At 50.6% G+C, this 21,253-nt stretch overlaps 1 pseudogene; it reads left to right on the forward strand.

Annotated features, from left to right (window-relative positions):
- The first annotated feature begins 17,783 nt into the window (after positions 1 to 17,783).
- Positions 17,784 to 19,322, forward strand: LOC100901613 (tigger transposable element-derived protein 6-like; annotated as a pseudogene).
- Positions 19,323 to 21,253: the final 1,931 nt, after the last annotated feature.

Raw genomic sequence — 21,253 nt, forward strand, 5'->3', positions numbered from 1 at the left:
ACACTCAACAAATCTTTAAACAAACTCCTTCCCTCTCTTTTTCCCAGATTCCCCTGGTTCCCTCCCCCCTCCCCGCGGAGAAACCCTCAATTCGATTCTCGCTCTCCTTTTCTTATTCGTTCTTCTATCTCACTCACCCTCGCCAGCGGACCCTGTTTGAATCCGCTCCGTTTCTCGGTGTCGGATCCCGTCTCAGCCCGGTTTCCCTACTTTCTATCAAACTCTCTCTCCCCCTCTCTGGGGCCTTCCGCCTCCTCCGTGCCCCGTTTTCCCTCTCGGCAGCCTTTTCTTCGATAATAATTTCATTCCTAAATTTTCCCTACCCCGCTGCCGATTGCAGTCCAGGATCTATTCCCCACGGCGGCCGAAATTGCCGTGCGGAAATGGCCAGCGCTAAAACTCCGGGAAGCTGTCACGTTTGAATCAGCTGGGAATCATCACCTTCGTCATGTCTGGAGATGCGAAGGCTACCCTCCCTTGATCAGAGTCCGCATAGCCCATAGGTTTGGAATTTCTGTCGGATGCGACCTACGGCACCTGCGATAGGCTTGCTGGAGCGATGCTCTTGCTGTTCATAAACAGTCGCAGCTGATCACTGATCACTGACCCAGGCCTTCGGAGAATCGGTAACAGCTCGTGGCATGAATCAAGATTATTCTCTCCGAAACCCCAGCGATACCCAGATATCTCAGCTCTTGCCTTGTTTTCCTGATCGCCATCCCCGTCCATCAGATCATTTCTCCGGGCCCGGAGATTCGCTCCTCGAGCAAGTCTCCAATTGATCGCCGCGCGCCGCCACGCTCTCAAAGCGGAGTCGTAACTCCCGTAACAAGCTCGTGCAGCGAGAAGACCAGGCTACCCACTCTTGATGATTGTCTTTTGATTTCGAAAACGTTTCCTCTTCCCATTCACCGCGAGTCGCGAAAGTTGGTCAAAAGTTGTCCTCGGGCTGAATAAACTAAGGGAAATCCGAGACCGGAGCGAGATCTCTTTGTCGACGACAAGGATCAATTCTTCTCCGTACGAAATGAGCTCCGAACGAAAACTCGTCCCAAGGATGAATGGAAGATAGGAATACCCGGTAGGCTACCTTCTCTCGCGTGGCCGGCGGTTTCTGGGCCAACGAGAGTCGGAGCCACAGCTTCCTCCCGTGTCTCAGTAACTCGAACTTATTTATTTTTGCAACGTCCTCGGACATATCCTCCCAATTCATCCCGTACGTTCGGCCACCGGGGATACCTGCGGTGTAGGAATTGCTCGTAACGATCAGAATTGAATTATGACCGCTGATCATCGCAGTTGCTCGGCCGAGCAGGCGATGCTATCTGTTATGCACATATGCATTGCAATGGACACATTTCATTGAGCCGCATACCGAGCCCCGCGTTCGGTAGGACGGGTCTCTAATAATCAGCTAATAAACGTAGGAATTCGATTCGCCAGCGATTTGTCTACCTGCAAATGGTCTTTGAATGCGGTCCAGCCATAATTGGGAAAATTCCTAACGCTCGCCTGCGAACCCGAAAAGCTCTGACCACCAGTCCCGCAGGCTCGACAGCCTTCTCGCAATCGATTCCGAAACAGGTCATGTATTTCAACTCCTGAGGAAAAGAAATACTGCAGAAACATCTAGAAGGCGGCAAGCGATCGACTGAGATGATGAGCAGGCCTCGGATGCGATCGCGGAAACATGGGAGCAAGGGTCAGCAAGTAATGCGGGTCGGAGGGGAACGAGCTTGGCTGAAGGCGGGACGGAACTTGGGGTGCGGGATTTGAGACGCTGGAGAGTTTTCATGTTTATACCTGATGCACGCCACGATCATATTGTATGCCGAGCGTCTGGATGGAATTCTTTGAAGCGGTCTTTTATTCTCTAGAGGAGAACTAATTGGGTGAACAATGAAGACTGGCGAGAGAGCCCGGGATACCACGAAGCATCCGAATAAAAACAAACTTCAAGTACGAGCTCACAAGGAACGTTAGATATGCAAGAACATATAAGAGCATTGCCTGCCAGTACGGAGAGCTCCATGAGCTTCAATTCGTCCAACTCTCCGAATCCAGCTGCGTTCCCTTCCCGAAGACCTCCGAAATGAGTGTAACGAGCAGGAGCGCCGCGTTGGCGCCGGAAGCGGACGGATTACGGACGTCGAATAATCATCGTTCATTGATGGACACTATCCAGACTTCTCGGCTTCATGCTATTTCTCTCGGCGAAACACATTCACGCAGGAAACCTGATGAGGATTATTTCATGGGCAATCGGGTTAATATTTGATACACAGAGGTATGAGCCCGCCAACGCGCAGAAAGGCGCAGACAGGAAGAGAAAGAAAATTGTATTTTGTTTTTCCACGGATTTCTCCACGGCAGTCAGGGAAGTACAAACATCATGTCGGAGCTCGGTAGTGACGTCAAATACTCTGAGGCAGTCAGATGGAGGCGGAGAAGGAAATAAAATGGAAAAAAGGGGCCGACAGATGAGGGAGCGGATGAATGGGAATGGAGGGGGGACGGGACGAGCGTCTCCCTTCAAGAGGCGATATACCCGCGTCAGCCGCAGACTTTAATGTGCTATAATTGCCTTAAGGACCGGCGGCTGGGTTCGCGTACCACCTAGCTAACCGGTCGGCATCAGAAGCAATACGAAGATGAGTGCCAGTTCGAGTCTGAGTATGTCTGTAAGTGCGCGGTCTGTCTGGCGGTCCATCTGTCTGCAAGTGTGCGTCTGCAGTGGAAGCTATGCAAATTTCTTCAAAAGATGGCTTCAGAAAGGAAATTAAACATCATCTCTCCTCCATCAGTCGCAAACGGCTGGCTGGTATTTGTGTCCGCGTTTGCGGTGCGTGCGCCTTAGATCGCGAGTGATTTCATTCGATCCGCTTTCCGAAGAATTCTGAAAACGAGCGCGGATGTTGCATCGGTGCAAAAAGAACGGATTCTCCGGGTCTCCGGCTGCACGACCACCATGAATTTCGGGGAGCCTGCAGGCCGTTGCCAAGAACCGCGACTTTAGCAGGACCGCTATCGTCAGGGGGAGATGAGAGAGCAATTAGAAAATTAGAGGAAAATGATAATAACAATAATCAATAATCGGCGGTCGTTCCTAGGTAATGAAGATCAGGACTCTGTATGGAACGGTCTTTTGCGACTGGCCAACTCGGGGTTCGAGCTCCGAAATCCTGAGTAGTGCCCATCTGCTGTCTTGAAGAGTCGGCTGCGGAGGCTTCCCTATCCCGAATGCGTTTCGTTCATCGAGATGAGGTTCATGAAGCGAGGAAAGATTCATCGACTTTCCACCGGAAACTAGGGACATGGTTTTCATTGTGGAATGAATCACGCTCCCTAGTCATGCGGATCGGGCGGAAGAGAATTCCGTTTCAATCATCGGAGGAGCGAGGTTTTCTTTCCATAATATCCATCAGCCCACGGAGACGGACTCCGGGAAGGAAGAAGTTCCTATCAGCGACGAGCACGGGACAACGCCGCGCCGTGGCTGAGACGAGCGCGAAGGCGCCCGCCAAATAGGAAAAGAGGTTCTGTCAATATTGATTCTACTCCCGCAGTCATCCTTGACTGTCTGAGGTTTCTAATAGAGAATGCCCTCCCGCTGGCGTCGATGTCTATTGGAGTAGGACGTCGTCACCTGACGTCTGGATTGGTTCAAGTCTGAGGCATTCTCCGAGTCTGCGCCCAACTGTATGGTCAAGCTCTCCGAATCCAAGTTCCCTCATTTTCCCCGGGGTTATACACGATGGAGAGTTCCGGATGGTCGGACACTCCCTGCGACTGTCTTGCAAAAAGATCTGCGACCAGAGGGATTGAAATCTTCAGGCACCCCTTCTTTTAAAATAATTTCTCTGGGAGGGTTAGGGATACTGGTGAGGAAGACATTCCGAGTACAAACTCGATATTCCTTCTGATGATTTGGCGGGTAACTCGGTTTTGCTCATGAAGACGTATAAGACATGAAAGGATGCGCGTCGTTTTGTCAGGAATGATAATTTAGGATCCGCGACGGTTCCGAAAATCTAGAAGAAAGAGATTCTACATGAGATTAGCAGAATCCTCTCTACCCAGAGTAATGAGCTGTCTAGATGCTGTTGTGCAAATATTTCCGGCGGGCATCCCAGAGAGATGAGTCGGGATGTATGCAGCGATTTCCGCCCGATTTTCCCATCAGTTTGTTTTGATTCGAGCTCGCAGCAGTGCATAGACCAGTGGTTCTCAAGGTGAGCGTGGGACAAATTTCTTCCCCATAGCAGCCTCTGGAAGAAGGGCCACGGTGGGGCGCGGGTGAGCACTGAGGAGGGGCCCGGTGGAGAATCCTTGAGAAACACTGGTATTGACCGAATGCGACGGGCGGCGAGGTGGAATGCCATTTAGACTTCAAAACGACTTCGCGTAAGAAGCTTCATAATACCGGACTTGAAGCGAGCGGAGATTCCACGTGCATGGGCAATTTGAGAAGGATATACATATACCCGGGACGCTGGACCTTGGCTGTGTGGACCAGTCGGAGGAACTTTTTCAAGTGACGTCATCAAAGTGATGATCTTCATCGCTCTCCGATCTTGACTTCAAGCGGTGAGACATTCCTACTCCATTCACATCGAACCTAAGGAGATGGAACGAGGATCCACTTGTCCCCTACATGAGCTGATGTAGTGTGGCGCATGCGGTCGACTAATTGAACGATCGGAGCATTCCGATTCGAATAGATAAGATCTTCCATCCATCCACTGTTATCGACAGTGTCGAAACCTGATTCCGCGGAAACAAAGCTCGAATTTTTCCCTGGCGTCCGTCCGGTCCTTTTTCCTTCTCATACCGGTGATCTGATGACGGTATTCGTCGGAACTCGGGACGACTCCGATTGCTCGTGATCGTCAATCAGTATGTCCCCCGAACTCCCTCGATTTTTCGTTCGATGGAGAAGAAATTGTTGTGGTTCGCGTGGTCGCCGAAACGCAAGCCTTTGATGGCGTTCCGTTCTCGGTGGAGTTGTTTCCACGACTGCTGGTTGGTGGTTCGTTCTCGTTCGTTCTTCGTTATTGTCACGCTGCAACAATGATGGAGCGTTTTGAAAAAGGCAAATAAGCCGCAATTTGGTCCAAAGTTCTTCTCGTTTGGAGTCGTTCGAGTCGGCACCAGCTCCGACTGTCGCTTGCTTTGCTGACTGTTTCTCTCGGTCGCTCGGTTTTTGTCGCCGGTTTCCCTCATTCTTTTCTAAAAAGAGGAATCGAAGCGGGTCCTCGGCCGCGCAGCCGGAGAGGAAAAAGGAGTCGAAAGTCTGCGCCGTCTTTTAAAGAGATCTTAATATTCTTAAAATCGACTCCTCAAAATAATAAAGTTCCTTTCGATCTCTTGGCTTCAAAAGGAAAACTATGAAACTTCTTCCTCGTTCTTTTGAGACTGCGCCGAGGAGACCCCTTTCGACGAAGCCCCCTTCCCCTTCGTTTTGATTTTTGCTCCTTTGATCCCCCTTCCCCGTTCGTCCGCCGGCCCGTCCGACCGATCGACGGCCGCCGCTTGCACCGCGCGTGCCGACAGTCGAAAAGAAACGCGGCCAGGAATTGAATAGAGATTCAGAACGAAGAAAAAAGGGCGCCGACGCGAAAAGCCAAAAGCTCCTCGAACGTCATTTTTACGATTTTTGTTCAAGAGCGATGAAGGAAAAGCCAGGCGAAGGGGTAGCTCTCGCCCCTGTTCGGAGCCTCGAACGATGGGCTCTCGATCAGGGGATCCGAGTCCCGGTCCAGAGCTCACTCGTTGCGCCCCATCCGCCCGCTGATTAGCATTTTATCATCTTATCTTTTGTTGGTTGGTTGACTGCTTGCAGTGCTGTCAGACCAAAGACAGCTCTCCTTTCTTCCTAAACTGCTTCCGATTCGAATGATCACTCCATCGACGAGTCTCCTGCGACTCGACTGTACCGATCTCACCGTGTTTGGAATCCTCGTGCCTTTCACTTGACGCTGTAGGGTCAGTACCTTGAGTCTCATCGATGTCGAGAAGGAATTGACCGACGACCCGATGAAAACGTCGATCGGGGATCACGCTTCGACTCTTCAGAGATGTCACGAAGGACGACGCCGGGCCGTTCGAGGAAACTTCCGGAAGAAGACCTTCTCATGCTCTGTCAGCCTGAGCAACGATGACATGAAGTATCGGCAGGGTCGTATACACCGTATGATCGTGAGCCGAGAGTCCGGCTCACGATCAGTAATGGGGTGTGCCTTACGGGTAGAGTTATGATTTGAACTTTAAGAGAAGGGTTCGTTCCGAGCGAATACGATCAGTAATAACCACGCCCAGCGTTTCGTCGACGTCACCATCATTTTCTATGTACATACATACAAAGGTCCATCGGGGCGGGCACACAGACGGTCAGATACATTCGTTCGAAGCACACATCCATATATTTCGTTGAATTGTAATGTGCACACCGATGTTAATGGTCCTCGACTAGGGCGGATGTCAGGTATAATTGTGTTTCTCACGGGATCGCCTCGTGTTGAATCGGTTCGGCCGCGACTTGTTGTGCTCGTCCACTGAGCTCTTCTCCGGGTCAGGTCTATGTAGGTTCCACCTTTCGTAGACTTCTCTCGTTTGGCACGCCGTCGAACGAGGCATCATGTTGATATGTGATGGAGAAACTGGGAAACCCATTTTAGTGAAGAAATGCAGATTATGCGCATCGGAACGGGACGATCGCAGAGCTCATCGCGAGGGCTCAGAATGCCCTTTCTCCGCGTGAATGGAAGGAGCGGACCGAGAAAGTTGCAGACGACCGGTAGATACCGAGAGTTTGAATCTTTTCGACCGGTCATTCCCCTCAAACACAAGTCCGGTGACCATGTAGTCGGGAGCGAGGAGCGATTTTCGGGTGCCTTTCCCAATGTGCTCTGGAAGGGAAATCGTCTTCCTCGGCACCGCGTGAAGATACTCACGCTCGTTCGGCTCAGTCGTTTATCCATGAGGGATGCTCGAAAATTCCTCCAATCGTCAGCGATCTGCGTTCCTGCCCAATCAGTGCAAGAACTCGATTTAGTTTCGATTCACGTATAGTGACCGCGTCGTCCCCCTCCCCCTTCCCTAAGTGTTCTGACCCGACTGTACGTATTCGCGCATTCAATCGCTACGTCTATATATGGCTGGCTGTTAATCGTTGTGAGATATCGTGTGTCGCGTACCGCTGCCTGTCTGTGGGGGACGTTAGTGATTCTGGCAGCCGACTCGAGTTGCGGACTGACGTCGAGTGAATGCTTGATCGTGTGTTTGGATGAGTGACTCTGTGAGTGAGCGGGTCCTTCTCGTCCCATCATGGCGCGGTCTCTAACAATTGTTTGAATTAATTCTAATTGTGAGCTTTAATCGAGTTTGCTTTTGCGAGAGCGCTGTTTAATATTTTGTGAAGGGCTTCAGCATGTGCATATCTAACCACATAACGTCCCAACGCTCGGTGTCCCCACCTCCCCCTCCGGAACCAGAGTCCGCTCCCTCCTCTACGTCCGTACGCGCGAGCCCGTTGCCGTCGTCGTCGTGGCGATGGTGTATGATCGTCGCCAATGCTACGTGTCTCCCATACCAATGGCCTCGTGGTGGAATTCTCCGATTGTATTAAAATTTAAACTGCTGGCCCGGCTCCGAAGACAACTCCCCGATTCGATATTGAGGCCACGTAATCGTTCGGGGTATAATGATTCCTCGTAGACCTTTAATTAGAGCACGAAAGGAATGATCACGATGGTGTGCACCAATGGAAAAAATACGCGAGTCCGACCGCGGTCGCCCCGCTCTGTTGCGGCGCACAACTACTGCCCCCCGAGCAGAGATTTAACAAAATCGAACGAATTATCTTCACCGGCTGCGTCGCCGTCGCTGCCACCGCCGCCGCTGCCACCACGATCGCCATGAACGGAATCCCTGTCGGGGGCTACGAATCCAAACGACTCATTTCCAATCGGATTCTCTTCTTGATGAGATTCTGCAGTTACGCGAAGTAGAACTGACTGTACCTCGAGATGATGAATGATTCACGATCCGACACTTTCGCTTTTTCAAGTCCTGCTCAGCTGACGAGGAGAGCCCAGCCTACGGAAGAGGAGAATGATGCACGAGCTTCATGCCACAATAGAGAGGGATGGACTCTGTTTCCAAAAACGGGGATGGATTTCCGCGGAGCGATCCAATCGTGAGCGCGATCGACGACTCCCCCTGGCGCGCGAGCGGATATGTGGAAATTGAAGAATTGAGCTCCCCGAATTGAGATGCGGAAGTCTCTCGAAGAGTCGGAACAGCCTTATAATCGTACAAATGCTTTTACGCTAGTGAAGCAAAACAATGCTGAAAAACGCTCGGCGCTAATGGGGGACCTCTCAATGAACCTCGGGGCCGCAGGCAGTATCCCTGTTTTGCTCAGAGGGTTCCTGTGCTCACCATTCTAATTCTGTTGTTTCTTGCTCGAATACCATGAATGCTCTCCGAGAAATTCTATTTTCTCCTCTTGGCAGAGTTGCCACGAGAACAAAGAAACACAGAGTTAGGAACAAGATCTGAAGGATGGGAAAAGGAGAACACTCTAAAAATGTTGATTGTCGTCGATGCACGAGCTCATGATTATTGAGCTGCGGGCTCGTTACCCGCTGTATCCTGGTGGTGCGTTCTTAGCTCAGCATTTTCCCGCCTCCCCTCCGCGAACGAACTTACGTTTCGTTTGTTTCCCTCTTCAATCCCTATGCCGATCTCCCTCATCTGCCTGCTTGCCTAGGAGACGTCGTTAGTTTGAGGGTGAAAAAGGAAGCTTGCGATAGAGTCTAATGAGACAGAAAGCAAAAATTCGCATAATACCGCCGCAAGTTCCCCCCTCCCCACCAAGCAACCAGTCAGTCTGCCAACCCGCACTGTATGGCGGTTCCAACCGTTGACGCTTGGATAACGAACCCTACCACCGTAGTTGAATAATACCCGAGCTCCGAAATTGAGCGGATACGGTCGTCGTTTGTGCTACCGCTTCGAGGAAAAACACTGATGAATTGGAATAATTCTACCTGGAGGTACAGTCCTCAAAAAGAATGACATCTCCTCTCGGTGGAATAGGCACCTCTGCATTTTCTCGTGATCGAAAAGTCGGCGTGGGATGGAAATCTTCTCGAGGATTGGTGTTCCACAGATTCCATGCTAATAATCGGTTTTTCGGTGAAGAGAGTCTCTTCTGTAGTTGAAGACTGCAGCCGGCCTAGATCCAGTGACGACCGCCTGTTGCGATGGCTCAATATACGTATGTGTATGTAGGTTTAGGAAATCCGATGCCTCAGCGAGGTGAAAACGCAAGTGTGCGGCGAGAATAACCGGCAAGTGTACCAAAGCTCGAGTGTGTGTGTGTGAAAGTTCGTTTTACTACTTCTAGAATTTGGTCGAACAATAGCGATTTAAACAAGAGACGGTCTTTGTGCTCCCACTCTCGAAGAGTCTACCTGTTCGTTCACTAAGCGAGCGAGGGAGGGAGAGTCTTAAGAGAATTAGAGGGAGAACGCGGGAGAATCGAAAGAAACACGACGGAAACTGACATAAACAGGTACTCAGAGAACTACTATGAGCGCGGTGGTATAAAGGGTGCTGCGATTAACATTTAGCGTAGTGGCCGAGTTGGCTATACGACAACATTGATGGGCAGAATGTCCACAAGCACCCGGACCCGAGCTCATGGTAGTAGCCAGTTTGGCGGTCAGATAGACAAGCTGACTGACTGACCAAGAATCAGCCTCTGACTAACCGTTTCGCAGAGCCGTCAGTTCCAGCACCAGACCCGGCGACTCACAGTTGAGTTTTGAGGTCCTGAAAGGAGCATCATCGATAGACCCTCTGGTTGGTTCAGCTGCTGTCAGATTTGTTTTGATGTCGTTGATCTGAGACCGGTCCACAACAGAGAGCAATCTCCGTGCTGACAGTGACTCACAGTGCTGACAAATTGTCAGATTACTCGCCACCCCGGGGAAGAAGGTGAGCACTACTTCAAACTATTATGGCGAACCTTTCGTCGCTGCGAAGCTACGCCGGAAAGTTCTCGTGACTTTTTCTCATCGAGTCTTACAGTTCCTTGGCTAGGACCTAGCTCGACTTCCGGGGCTGATTGACACGGACACAGTATACATAACGTAGCAGCGCCCGTGATCCACTATACGCGCGGGCGGCTCCCGCAGCAGAGTGAGCAGAGTAAGTGTGTTCACGAAGAGAGAACGAGGGGGAAAATGTCGATTAAGGAAGAAGGCCGGCTGGGATAGGAGCCCGATCACCCAGCGGCAGAAGCTGTATGCGATGCCCGTGAAATCTTCTTGATTCTTGAGCAGCTGTTCAACCGAGCAGATTGAAATCATTGCTACAATATGCGACAATTATCTTGGAACGCGTGAAACATTCGACAGCCTCCGGGACCGTACATGGATCGGGAGGGAGGGAGGATTTCCGGCGGATATACTTATTCGGGGAGATCTTTCGGTTGCTCCACTGAAGAAATACTTCCGCATCCATGGGACCATTCCATTCGGGATCTCATTTCGAAGACGATCCTGGTTTCATTCAAATTCAAGTTATGTGGGTCTTTCCGGGATACCTGGCGAACTGTCCCTGCATTCCTTTTTTCCAAATCATTCTCAGCGCTTGGAGCTCAGGCTACCTCTTCAAGGGCCTAGATGCAACGCTCCCAAGGGCCTACACTACATACAACGATCGAACTTGTGTTAAGACCGGGAGGTTGAATCCGAGAAGAGAGCATGTGCGTCATCAACCAAGAATCGTCAGGAGCGAGCATGGAGAAAGCTAGATACTACAAGTGACCCGGAAAGCCATCGAACTAATCGGGGCTTTGCATGCCCAAGGACAGACAACATGAAAAACCGAAATTACCGAGGACGCGCTAGTGTCTCGCTCCACGAATTCTAGCGAGTGTCTTTTCGTGTCCTTCGAGTTCTGTCTCCGTCAATTTCGTGACTTTGTGCGGAGCTGAAAAACGATGGAGAAGTCTGAGCGGGGCAGAACACAGTCCGGGTAAGAGACCGGCGTTGATTCCTTGCAATTATTCGGGATCAGCTGCTATGCAGGAGCGCTTGTTCGGTCTGTCGATGTCTCGCCGGATGTACCGGCGGGCGGTCTCGAGGAATCCGATTCGAGAAGCGAAGAGTTGAGGCGGCTGAACCAACAACGAACGCATAGAGCACTGGCGGAGGCAGCGGCGGCTCTCGGTGGAAAATTAAGTCACAAAGAGAGCATTTTAAGCCTTGAAAGACTACGCGCATTTAAAAGAACGCCGACGACGTCGAATCTATAGACAACGTCTTGCAAGTGATTAAGGCTCTTAGGCAGACTGTTGGCTTGATAGCCGGGCTAGCGGCCAGAGGAAAGACTAACGGGTTTAGAGTTCGGCCTGTTCTAAAGGGCTGTCCCCGGAGCGTGCAGTACCATCCTCTGACTAAAGGGAATCTACCCGCCTCTCAGTCAAACGCCTTCGGGGAATTCCGCATCGGGAGTCATCGTCGTCGTTGATGTATTCATCGCTATGTGACAAAGGATTCGGAATAGCGAGATCCCGGAGTGAGGCCTTCTGTGCAATAGATGGCGATGGAGAACTACGAAAAAAACGACAAATTAACATCGGCGAGTCCATCATCTTGAGGTTTACGATTGACTTGGGAACTTTGAAGTGGCAATCGGTCTCATAACGACGTCCACGTCGACTGTGACGAATCCGACCTCGCCGTGTTTGCTCACCTATTCAATGTTCCAAACAGCTTAATGTTCCCCGGAAGTACCAACTCAATTACCGACAGTCTCCTGGGCATGGTGAGTTATTCACGTGTTTCGCCATAGATGAGTATTGATACTTCCCTCTTCGTCAGCAACGATTGAGCATCCACAGCTGAGAGTGATGTGTCCCCATGATATGGTCTCTGTTCTGGGTGACACCATGGATGTTTTCTCTTGAATTGATCTGTCGTATAGATTTTCCCCCTCAGCGCGGTTCTCCCCGCGACTTGCCGCCGTTCGCTCCGACGAGCCTTCACGAGTTCTTATGTGAATGGTGCTCATACGTGGCCGAGGTCCAACGGCTCACCTCAACTCCCCTTCGGAAGAAATTCCACTCCCGAGGGAAAGAATAAAGGGCGAAGTCAGGCGCTCACTGGGAGCGCCCTCGATTCCGCTCACAGCAGCGTATATTTCCGCCGATTCTTTTTGAGATTCTCTCCAAGTCCGGTGTAGTATGTCAAGGTCGCATTACTGTCGAGAAAACATCTTCGAATGCTGGAGTGTGGTGCCGCTCAAAATCGGAAAAGTGATCTGATGGAAACAAACGATGACGACAGTTTTGAAACTAACCTAACACAAGACCGAAACTACTATGACGAAGCATCCCCGATGTTCTGCGATCTGATATGTGTGTGAGTTTGTTCTAGTCTCCGAGGATTCATTCGTCCTTTTCCCTCGTGTTCGCTGTGCTGTTCCCGACGCGACTCGGAAGTTTAACTATCAGCGAGACTCGCCCGAGAATATGTGGCTCCACATATTTGGCTGGAGAATCTAATTGAACGCTCGCTGACACTGGACACTCAGCAATATCTGTTGATTCAGCGTATTGTTTCCGAGTGGGTTTTTGATTCGGAGATGAGGAACTGAGGAAAGCTCAAGGATATCGTGGTGTGTGTTTTGCCATTCCGAGCAAGGGGAGAATACATAGTGAGAGGATTGGTTCAATTCTATATCTCAGTGCCAAGATTCCCGGATATTTCGGTCGGAAGTGAGTAGAATCTTCCTTTTCCCAATTGTGTGGGCCACTCTCGAGCTTTCCCTGGGCAGCTGCCTATCAGACGCTTCCCCTGGAAGCACTTCCGGGTCCCGTCGCCGAGCACTGCTGTAGCGTCAATGTTGTTGTATTCTTGAACTGATAGGTCTATGAGGACTCGCTTACATTCGGCCGATTTCCCTTCTGGGCGTAGCGAATGCATTTCACTCCTACGTTCGAGCATCTGAATTCCCCGCTGCCTGAACGCGGGACCGCGGGACTTAGCGAGAGAGCGCTTCAATCCCTTTCAGGACGTCGACTGACATCTCCATGCTGGAGTCTTGCAAATGTAGAAGACCAAGGTCCTCAATACTCCTTTTTGCCGTCATCATTACCTCATGTGATAGAGTCAGAATATCCACGCTTAGTTTCCCCCGAGAGTACAATGTGAATTTGGTCAGCTGGTGGATGAAGGACGTAACTTTCTGGGGGCACTACAGGGAAGAATGTTTAAAAGTCGACTGGCGCCGATTGTGAGTCTCTCGTCGAGGGAGTCTGGAAACGTTGCGAAATGTTCTTGATAAGAGGTGCTCCATGAGGATTCGAACGTGCAGGCTTATGGATCCGTCTGTTTGTTGGTCGGTCGGTCCACTGCTCTGTTCGCGCGCATGAGTATCAACGAGAGTGACATACAGAGAAGGAGAGTAAGTGTTAGATGTTGTTCGGAGAATCACAAGAGTTGCATGCGCGCTCTTCGCGGGGCCTCGACGGCGCTCAGCCTAGCGAGTTCCAGTTGAGAAGCCGCGACCCAGACGTTTGCGAGCGGCGGACGCAGAACGCTGGGAGGAGGGGGTCTGAGAGGACGTCGAATCCGTGTTCAAGTTGAGTATGACGAAGCCTCTCGGACGACGCACGCCTTCTCAAAGGAACAACTTAGATAGAGCGCATATGTACTTAATCTCCGCTGGCTGAGAATTAAGCACATTCCCTTACTCTCTCGCTCTATCTCGCTTCTTAGGAGCTCTCTCGCTCGAATTCTCCGTTACTTCCTGCTTAGTTTTCGCGAACTCGATCATCTGAGCCCGTGGCATTCTCTCCTCAAAGAGTGGAGAGAACTCCGAGATTCGCCCGATTTTTTCCGATCATCCTCTCTTGATCCAAGGGAGAATCTCTTTTCGTCGAGAATTGAATTTCTAGCGGTACTTATCAAATTGGTCTAAGAGCGACTCCTCCCAAACAGGACGACCGAGCGTTGGCGAAAGCTGACACCGATGACTACAGAGCTCAACTTTGATTCAGTTACTAACGATTCCTTGGCTCCGGTTTTTTATTCTGGTGTCCTCTCAAGAACAAAAAAATGTTGGCCAGGAAGTTACGGATTGGATTAGATGAATGACCGAGTGAGGGGATCGGACTCGGAATTTTTATCACGCTATTCATGGAACAATCATTGCTGAGTGACCGCCCCGAAGACCGGAGCAGAACATAATGCCGGAGTGAGAATGGATCTTACTTGCGGAATGAATTACGTCGGGGGAATCGGAAAGAGAATCGGTATCTGAAATGCGAGCTTCCCGATCAGACTGGAGCACAGATTCTGATCGTAACGCTCGCCGTTCCCAAAAGGTGTTCCCGACTCGAGATACAAACTCCGGGCTCGTTCCTTTGACCTTCTGGGTTAAGCGGATCCGCTCGCAGATGGTTTTTCGCATGAGTCGATTCCCACGATGGTCCAAAAATATTCCTGGTTTGAGGGATGTGGCCCGGCTATTGACATGTACAGGTCAACTTCCATCTTTAGAGGATGAATAAATTCCAAACCACGTTTTACTTCAGCGGGACCGATTCCGGGACGATCCTTGGAGCTGCGAGAGAGGCTCCTTCCCGCTCGGAGCCGTCGAGTCGCTGACTGCTCCTTCTCTGGTAGCCTGGTTTAGGAAAGTCCAGCGTGAAAATCGCCGTTGTGAGAATAAGGCGTGTCGAGATGGATTTGATCTGTGAAACAAAAGGATCAATTCACAAATCGCATCCGGAGTGCCGTAAGCACCTAGTTGGCGGGCTATGGCGCATACGGTCGCGAGAGATAATTCCTAGTTCGTTCCTTGTCCTTCCAAGCCCATATCCTTGATCTGATATCGAACGAACTAAGCAGGCATAACCCTTTCGGTGAATCGCTCCGGGACCCATGAGTGAGCATGCCGGCACAATTTTTTTTACCTTACACTGACACACTGAGGAGATGACCACTGTTGCCGAGGCACGTGTTTTTCCACCGCAACAACGGCTCGAAACCAATGATCGAGAATTTCGAAACCACCAGTGAGCGCTAATAATGCTCGGGTGGTTCGGAGTTCGATTTTGGAGTCTCGCGATTCAGCCCCGTGCTGAGAATTCCCGCCCCCTGCCACACTCAATCTCTCACGAGACTCTCGCATGAGGAATCGTCCTGTCGTGTCACTATTGTTGTTTTCGCGCTTCGCTCCTTTATTGTGTGACTTCCAAAGACAAAATGATAGCATTCGATCGTTATCAGCACGGGGAAGACATGCTATTACGAACGGAACTGTTTCATACTACGCCACGGTGCTTCTCATGCTTCATTGAGTCCTCTATTCAATGAAGCTGCCTTCGAGCCCTCCTGAGTCCATAATTCACGATATTGCATCCTTAAAAGATTGATCATGATGTCTTTCAAGTAGCTATAGTCATTGAGATGAAGTGTTGCCGCGAAATCTATCAGATCAGCTGCTACTGGCTCGATCGATAGAGCCATAGTCCCGAAGCCGGTGATCTACGTCCACCCCAGCCTTTCACCATCAAGCTCCGTCTTCCCTTCGGATTCTCCGAGCAGTCTCAGCCAGAGAGTCTTTCGTTGGCATTCAATTACGATCAGGTAGAATACTATGTTGGGTAAACAACGCTACGATCGTATCTTGTATCATTGATGCCGTTATCCGATGAGTCCCGTCGATAGAAATCGACCTCAGAGGCGCTCGCCCATCGCCAAGAGAATCCAGACAAAGAACTCCGAGAACTTTGTCTGGATTCAAAGATTTTCAATGCGAATCTAGCCCCAATCACCCTCGCATCGAAGTTCTGCAAACAGACAGACACACTTTCTCAGGATACACCCGAATCAGCGCCTGAAAAAAAACCATTGCACGTTATCGGAGGCGAGAATGCTAGAGAAAAAGCACCACCCTCTTCGCTATTTGTTCGCCGCTGGCCGCCTGGCTGACCGGCTAGCCATCATCGGCATACCATTGTGTGAATGCCACGAGCCTCGCATAAATCGCCTCGAGAATTTTGAGCTTCGAAAGGGGCAAGCCTCGAACCGATCGGGTGGGACTAGAGCGTAGCGAACGTCTCTGGGGATGAGCGGCGGATTCAAGAGGAATGTCGGAAATGAGGATCTTGTCCTCTCGGTTTCGAGAACAGTTAGCTCGTAACAGAGAGAGCTGAAAGATCCGGCTGTTCAATAGGTGGGGTGGTCTTGCATCGAAGGCTCGTTTCCGAAATCCTGTCAGTGGGGATCCAGATCCGCGTCGAGAGAAAACTGGGAAGGAAGTCCTGCCGAGAGCGGAGGGATTCCGGGACAGCAGATTCGAGGGCGTGTTTCTGAAATCATTGGCTGCACGGAGGTTTTTTCGACGACCGGGGGGCCGACCGCTGCTTGAATAGAGGGCGCCTGCGGTCGGGGAGCAGAACTCCGCAGAACGCGATTGCATGCCACGCTATTCATCGCTGACTGCCAGCCTGCCTGCCGAATGGCCGTCGTCTGTTGCGGGCATTTGCAGAAGTCGATTCATTCATTCTTTCAGTCATTTATTTATTTATCCGATTGCTTACCAATAATACCGGTTTCCTTTGCCGTGCGCTGCTTGCAAGCGCTGTCGTTCTTGTTGCCGTTGCTGTTGGAGCTGGAACTTCCTTGCCGATCTCGCCGTGGCCGTCGGCTCGCGCAATTCATTCAGACGCGACGACGAGTCCAGTTTTGAGTGATGCGAATCCAATACCTCAGTCGGACGGACCACCTGCAGAACAAAAGAAACGCCAATGATAAAAAGTTGAAGCCTGACCAATGTGGTTGCTTGCCGCTTCCCTGCCGCGCGATCTTTAACCAGGCACGGCAGCAGACCGCACGGTAATTAGACGGGCATTCGAACAAACCTCGCCCAACACCCCTCGATGCAGCATATTTCCCTGCCGATGGACCCGGGGTCTCCCTGCCTTTTTCTATCACGCTTACAAAGTCATTCTCTCATGTTGTTGTTCGCATTCCTTCTCGCTCTGCCCCCGTCATGAGCGCGCGCTCGAAGGAGGGTGCTGCTGCTGAGAAGCTCCTTCGACTTCGGAAATCGGGAATTCAGGATGATGATTTAAACTCCTTCTGCCATTGTCTCAGGGAGGACCTATCGATTTGGATATCATCGAATGGTACACCTTGATAAAGTCCTGCTCTCGACGACCAGAGCTGTCCTGTCGAGACTGCAATCCCACAGGTCTACGACCGAGACAGGATTGTGTCCGACTTGAAAAAAATTTCCTCCGATGAGAGGCCCCGGACATCCCAGTGCCGTTTTAACAGCTCGAGATTCTGGAATACAGTCAAACCTCCTTATAGCGAACCGCGTTAGAACGAATTTTCGATATAACGTCCTAAATTTCGATTCTTGTTTGGTTCGCCATAGGAACCAATGGTAGAAAACTTCGTTACGACGAACTTCGGTACTACGAATTTCCCGGTAGAACGTACGAAAAAATTACGTCAATTTGGTCCACAAGCTCCTTACAGCGAATTCCAGACTTCACTGAAGAGGGAGTCGCGTAGAAAAGAAGCATGTTGGGAGCGGGACTCGGCGGATGTCATCTGCTGCATCCAATACGAGTCTTGTGCGATCTCCATGCCGCACTGAGACAGAGACAGGTGCACATACCAAGAGGGAGACGTCACGCACATAAAGCAGCTCGGTCTGCCCTTCGAAAAGTCGTGTGCGTGGACACCATGGCTCTCCAGACGAGGAGGAAGCAATTCTCCTTAAAGGAGAAACTTGAAGTCCTCGAAGAGTTACGCTCCGGCGTGAAGAAGGTGGACGTGGCCCGGAGATTTGGCATCAGCAAATCAACGCTTTCTACCTTCCTGAAGAATCGTCAGAGACTCGAAGAAGAAGGAGTCGAGTTCGATCCTGAGAGAAAAAGATTGAGGACAGCCAAATACGAGAGAGTCGACAAAGCTACGTTTCTGTGGCTTCAAGAGATGCGTTCAAACAACGTCCCCGTTTCGGGTCCGCTGCTCCGCGAGAGAGCTGTATTGTTCGCGAGATCCCTCGGTCATCCAGACTTTCAAGCCAGCGAAGGCTGGCTGGCGCGTTTCAAGGAAAGATATGGAATTCGCGCCAAAGTTCTGTGCGGAGAGTCAAGTGATGCCCCCATCGAAAAAGCGAACGAATGGAAGGACAGGTTTATAAGAGAAGTTATAGCTGCTTACTCTCCAGATGATGTGTTCAACGCTGATGAAGCGGGTTTGTTCTACCAGTTGTTACCGGAGCGAATGCTGGCGATGATAGGCGACGCTTGCAAAGGGGGTAAAAAGTCGAAGCTTCGATTGACGACTTTGTTTTGTTGTAACGCCAGCGGAACAGAGAAACGGAGAATTTTAATCGTCGGGAAGTCTGCGAAACCCCGATGTTTGAGAGATGTCAGATCCTTATTGTGCCAATATCGGGGAAACCGCAACGCGTGGATGACGCGAGATCTCTTCTACCGAGTGGTTGATCAGGTTCGACAAAGACATGCGCTTGCAGAAAAGGAGCGTTCTACTCTTGATCGATAATTGCTCAGCGCACATGAGTTTGCCGCGCATGTCGAATATACGCGTCGAAAACTTTCCCCCCAATTGCACCTCGGTGCTTCAACCCTTAGACTTGGGGATAATAAGGGCCGTGAAAGCTAACTATAGAAAGACCTGGTTCGCGAATACTGGTAAACTTGGAAGTCGGCTCCATGTCGAAGGTTGACGTGAAAGCGGCCATGGATATGATAGCTCACGCTTGGTCAGAAGTCAAGTCGGAAACAATCCGGAAATGTTGGAAAAACAGCGGCCTGCTTGGTCTTTGCGCCGCTCCAAGACGAAGACAGTCGTGAAGACTCGACCGATCTTTCTGGATTCTGGGATGACGAAATGCAAGGCATGAGTCTACCGTCAGGATTTTCCCTCGAAGGCTACATAACCGTGGATGACGACCTCCAAACGTGCGAGGTTTTGACCGAGTCGTCGATTCTCAGAGAGGTTTCGAAAACCGGGATGCCCGAGTCTCTTGATGACAGTGACAGTTCGGGCGCGGAAGATGAGGACGTTGAAGAGCGCGAACCACCGTCCGTGATTTCAACGTTGAACGCTCTCGAGGTCGTCAAACGTTTCTTGGCGACTCGGGATAATGTACCAGACAATGTTTTGACCTATACGCTCAGCCTCGAGGCTTATGTTGTAGCGAGTCAGGCGAGGAACAAGATTCAAACGAAGATGACGGAGTTCTTGAAGTGATTGTGTCCACAACAAGCTCTTGACTCGATATCGAATAAATGACAGCGTTTCTTTAAGTTTGCAACGTCAGAATGGTCATTTCTGAGTCGCTCCCATTTTTGCGAACATTCAGTATAACGTACGAAAATCGCTGGCACCAGCGTGTTCGTTGTAACGAGGTTTGACTGTACACAATATCCACTTTCCGTCGATTCTCCATTTTTGCATGGACATACGGATGAGTGTCCACGTCAAGTCACTCAAGACCCTCATCTATCATAGGTGTCTCGCCAGACTGGTGTTGAGTTTGCTATCAGCGATCATTTATGACGACTTGACGTCAAGAGGGAGAAACTTCTTCTCTTCTTGAGAATTCATCCAAGATCGAACAAAACCTCAGCACCCCATACGAAACCTGCAATTCAGGAGAAGGGGTCGAGCTAACGAGAGTAAACAGGGGTTTTGCGAGTCGTGACTCCCCTCCTCGTATTGATTTAACGAATGATTCTAAGTAGTGCTAGCTAGCTGGCTGACTGCTTTGGTTGCTTGCCAATGTTGCCCCCGATGCAAGCTCCCCCCTCCATTCAGACTCGTTATGTTGCGATGCGTTTTAATAAAAAGTCGCTGTCATCGGGATGGCGTTTGTTGTTCGCGTCCGATGCTAGCTTCAAGCCCTCGCATACCCGTGTTCTTCATTGCCGTGCTCCCCCGTTTTTCTCGCCCCGCACCGTTCGTGTTCTCGAACGTCGATGGGTTGGTTGGCTCACCCTTCGAATTACGCTGTCACCCCAAAAAAGTCACCTTTGCGAATCGCGAGTCCTTTGCAGCAATTTACCAAACCACAAGATCCTGACGATCGGGTTAACGAGATTTGGTTTCCCGATTCCAGGGAATATCCAAGATTTTCGATCACAGATTCGGCGAGAGAAAGAGCGGAATTGCGCGTGCCGACATATGAGGCGTGAGAGAATAATCTGGGCAATCACGTTGCCTTTGTCTCACGGCCCCCTATTCTTCGTGCCAGTATCTACCCATGCGTGCATGCAGGCTGGCAGGCACGCTGCGCATGCATGTATGTAGGTCTCCACGTATGCAAGCATCGATGTGTGTATGTTCGTATGCAGATTTCAAAATGCACTTAGGTAGCTTCCGCGATTCGCCCCCGTCGCTGCAGTTGCTGCGATGTCTATTTGTAATTGGATTTCAGTTCCTCCTGGATTTTCTCCTCCGTTCGTGTTTTGAGCTGTTTGCGCTCGCAGTCATCTGGCTCAGCTCGCAGTCATGGCAAAGCGAGCATTAAAAGCAAGCAAGCAAGCGCGCGAGCCAAAGAACGAGGCAACGAAAAACAACGAGAAAGGGTGCTCGATATGAGCAGCAGGCGAACGCAAAAATAAATGAGCAGCACTCCATAATATTATGATTCAGCCGACTCGCATCTATGCGTGCCTCCGTCGTCGCCGGCACAAATCGAGTTGTCCGTTCGGAAGAGCATTCGAATATCGTTGATCTTCATCCGCATGAATTTCTCTCGGTGTATGAGAGCTCCGCTATCGGCGCGGATTAGATTATAGATCGCATTTATGGAGATGTCGTCTCTACGAATGATGCTAATGCACGAAGGTTGGCTGGCTCGCTCATTCGTCTATTGTTCGCATACGTATTCGCTGCGTCATCGTCGACAACGATCTCTCGTCGTCGTTAAGATGCGCGGGATATGTTGCATAGGCAGGCTTTGATTTATTCACAGAGACGGAAAATTAGGCGGACCGTCTGTTGAGCGGGACTCAATATTAATTCGATGTCGTCCTAGCTCCCGGAGCAAAAGCGGGGATTTAGCCGACATTTAGTCGGCCCGCTGGTCGTTCGTCTCTTCAGAGCGAGAGAAAAATTCGAAGCGAATCTGAGCTATTTCGAGCAAGTAGTGAGCTTAAAACAGTCGAGATATTGCTCGT

This window comes from Galendromus occidentalis, unplaced genomic scaffold (assembly GCF_000255335.2).
Source record: "Galendromus occidentalis unplaced genomic scaffold, Mocc_1.1 scf7180000075860, whole genome shotgun sequence".
In the NCBI taxonomy this organism is placed as follows: domain Eukaryota; kingdom Metazoa; phylum Arthropoda; class Arachnida; order Mesostigmata; family Phytoseiidae; genus Galendromus; species Galendromus occidentalis.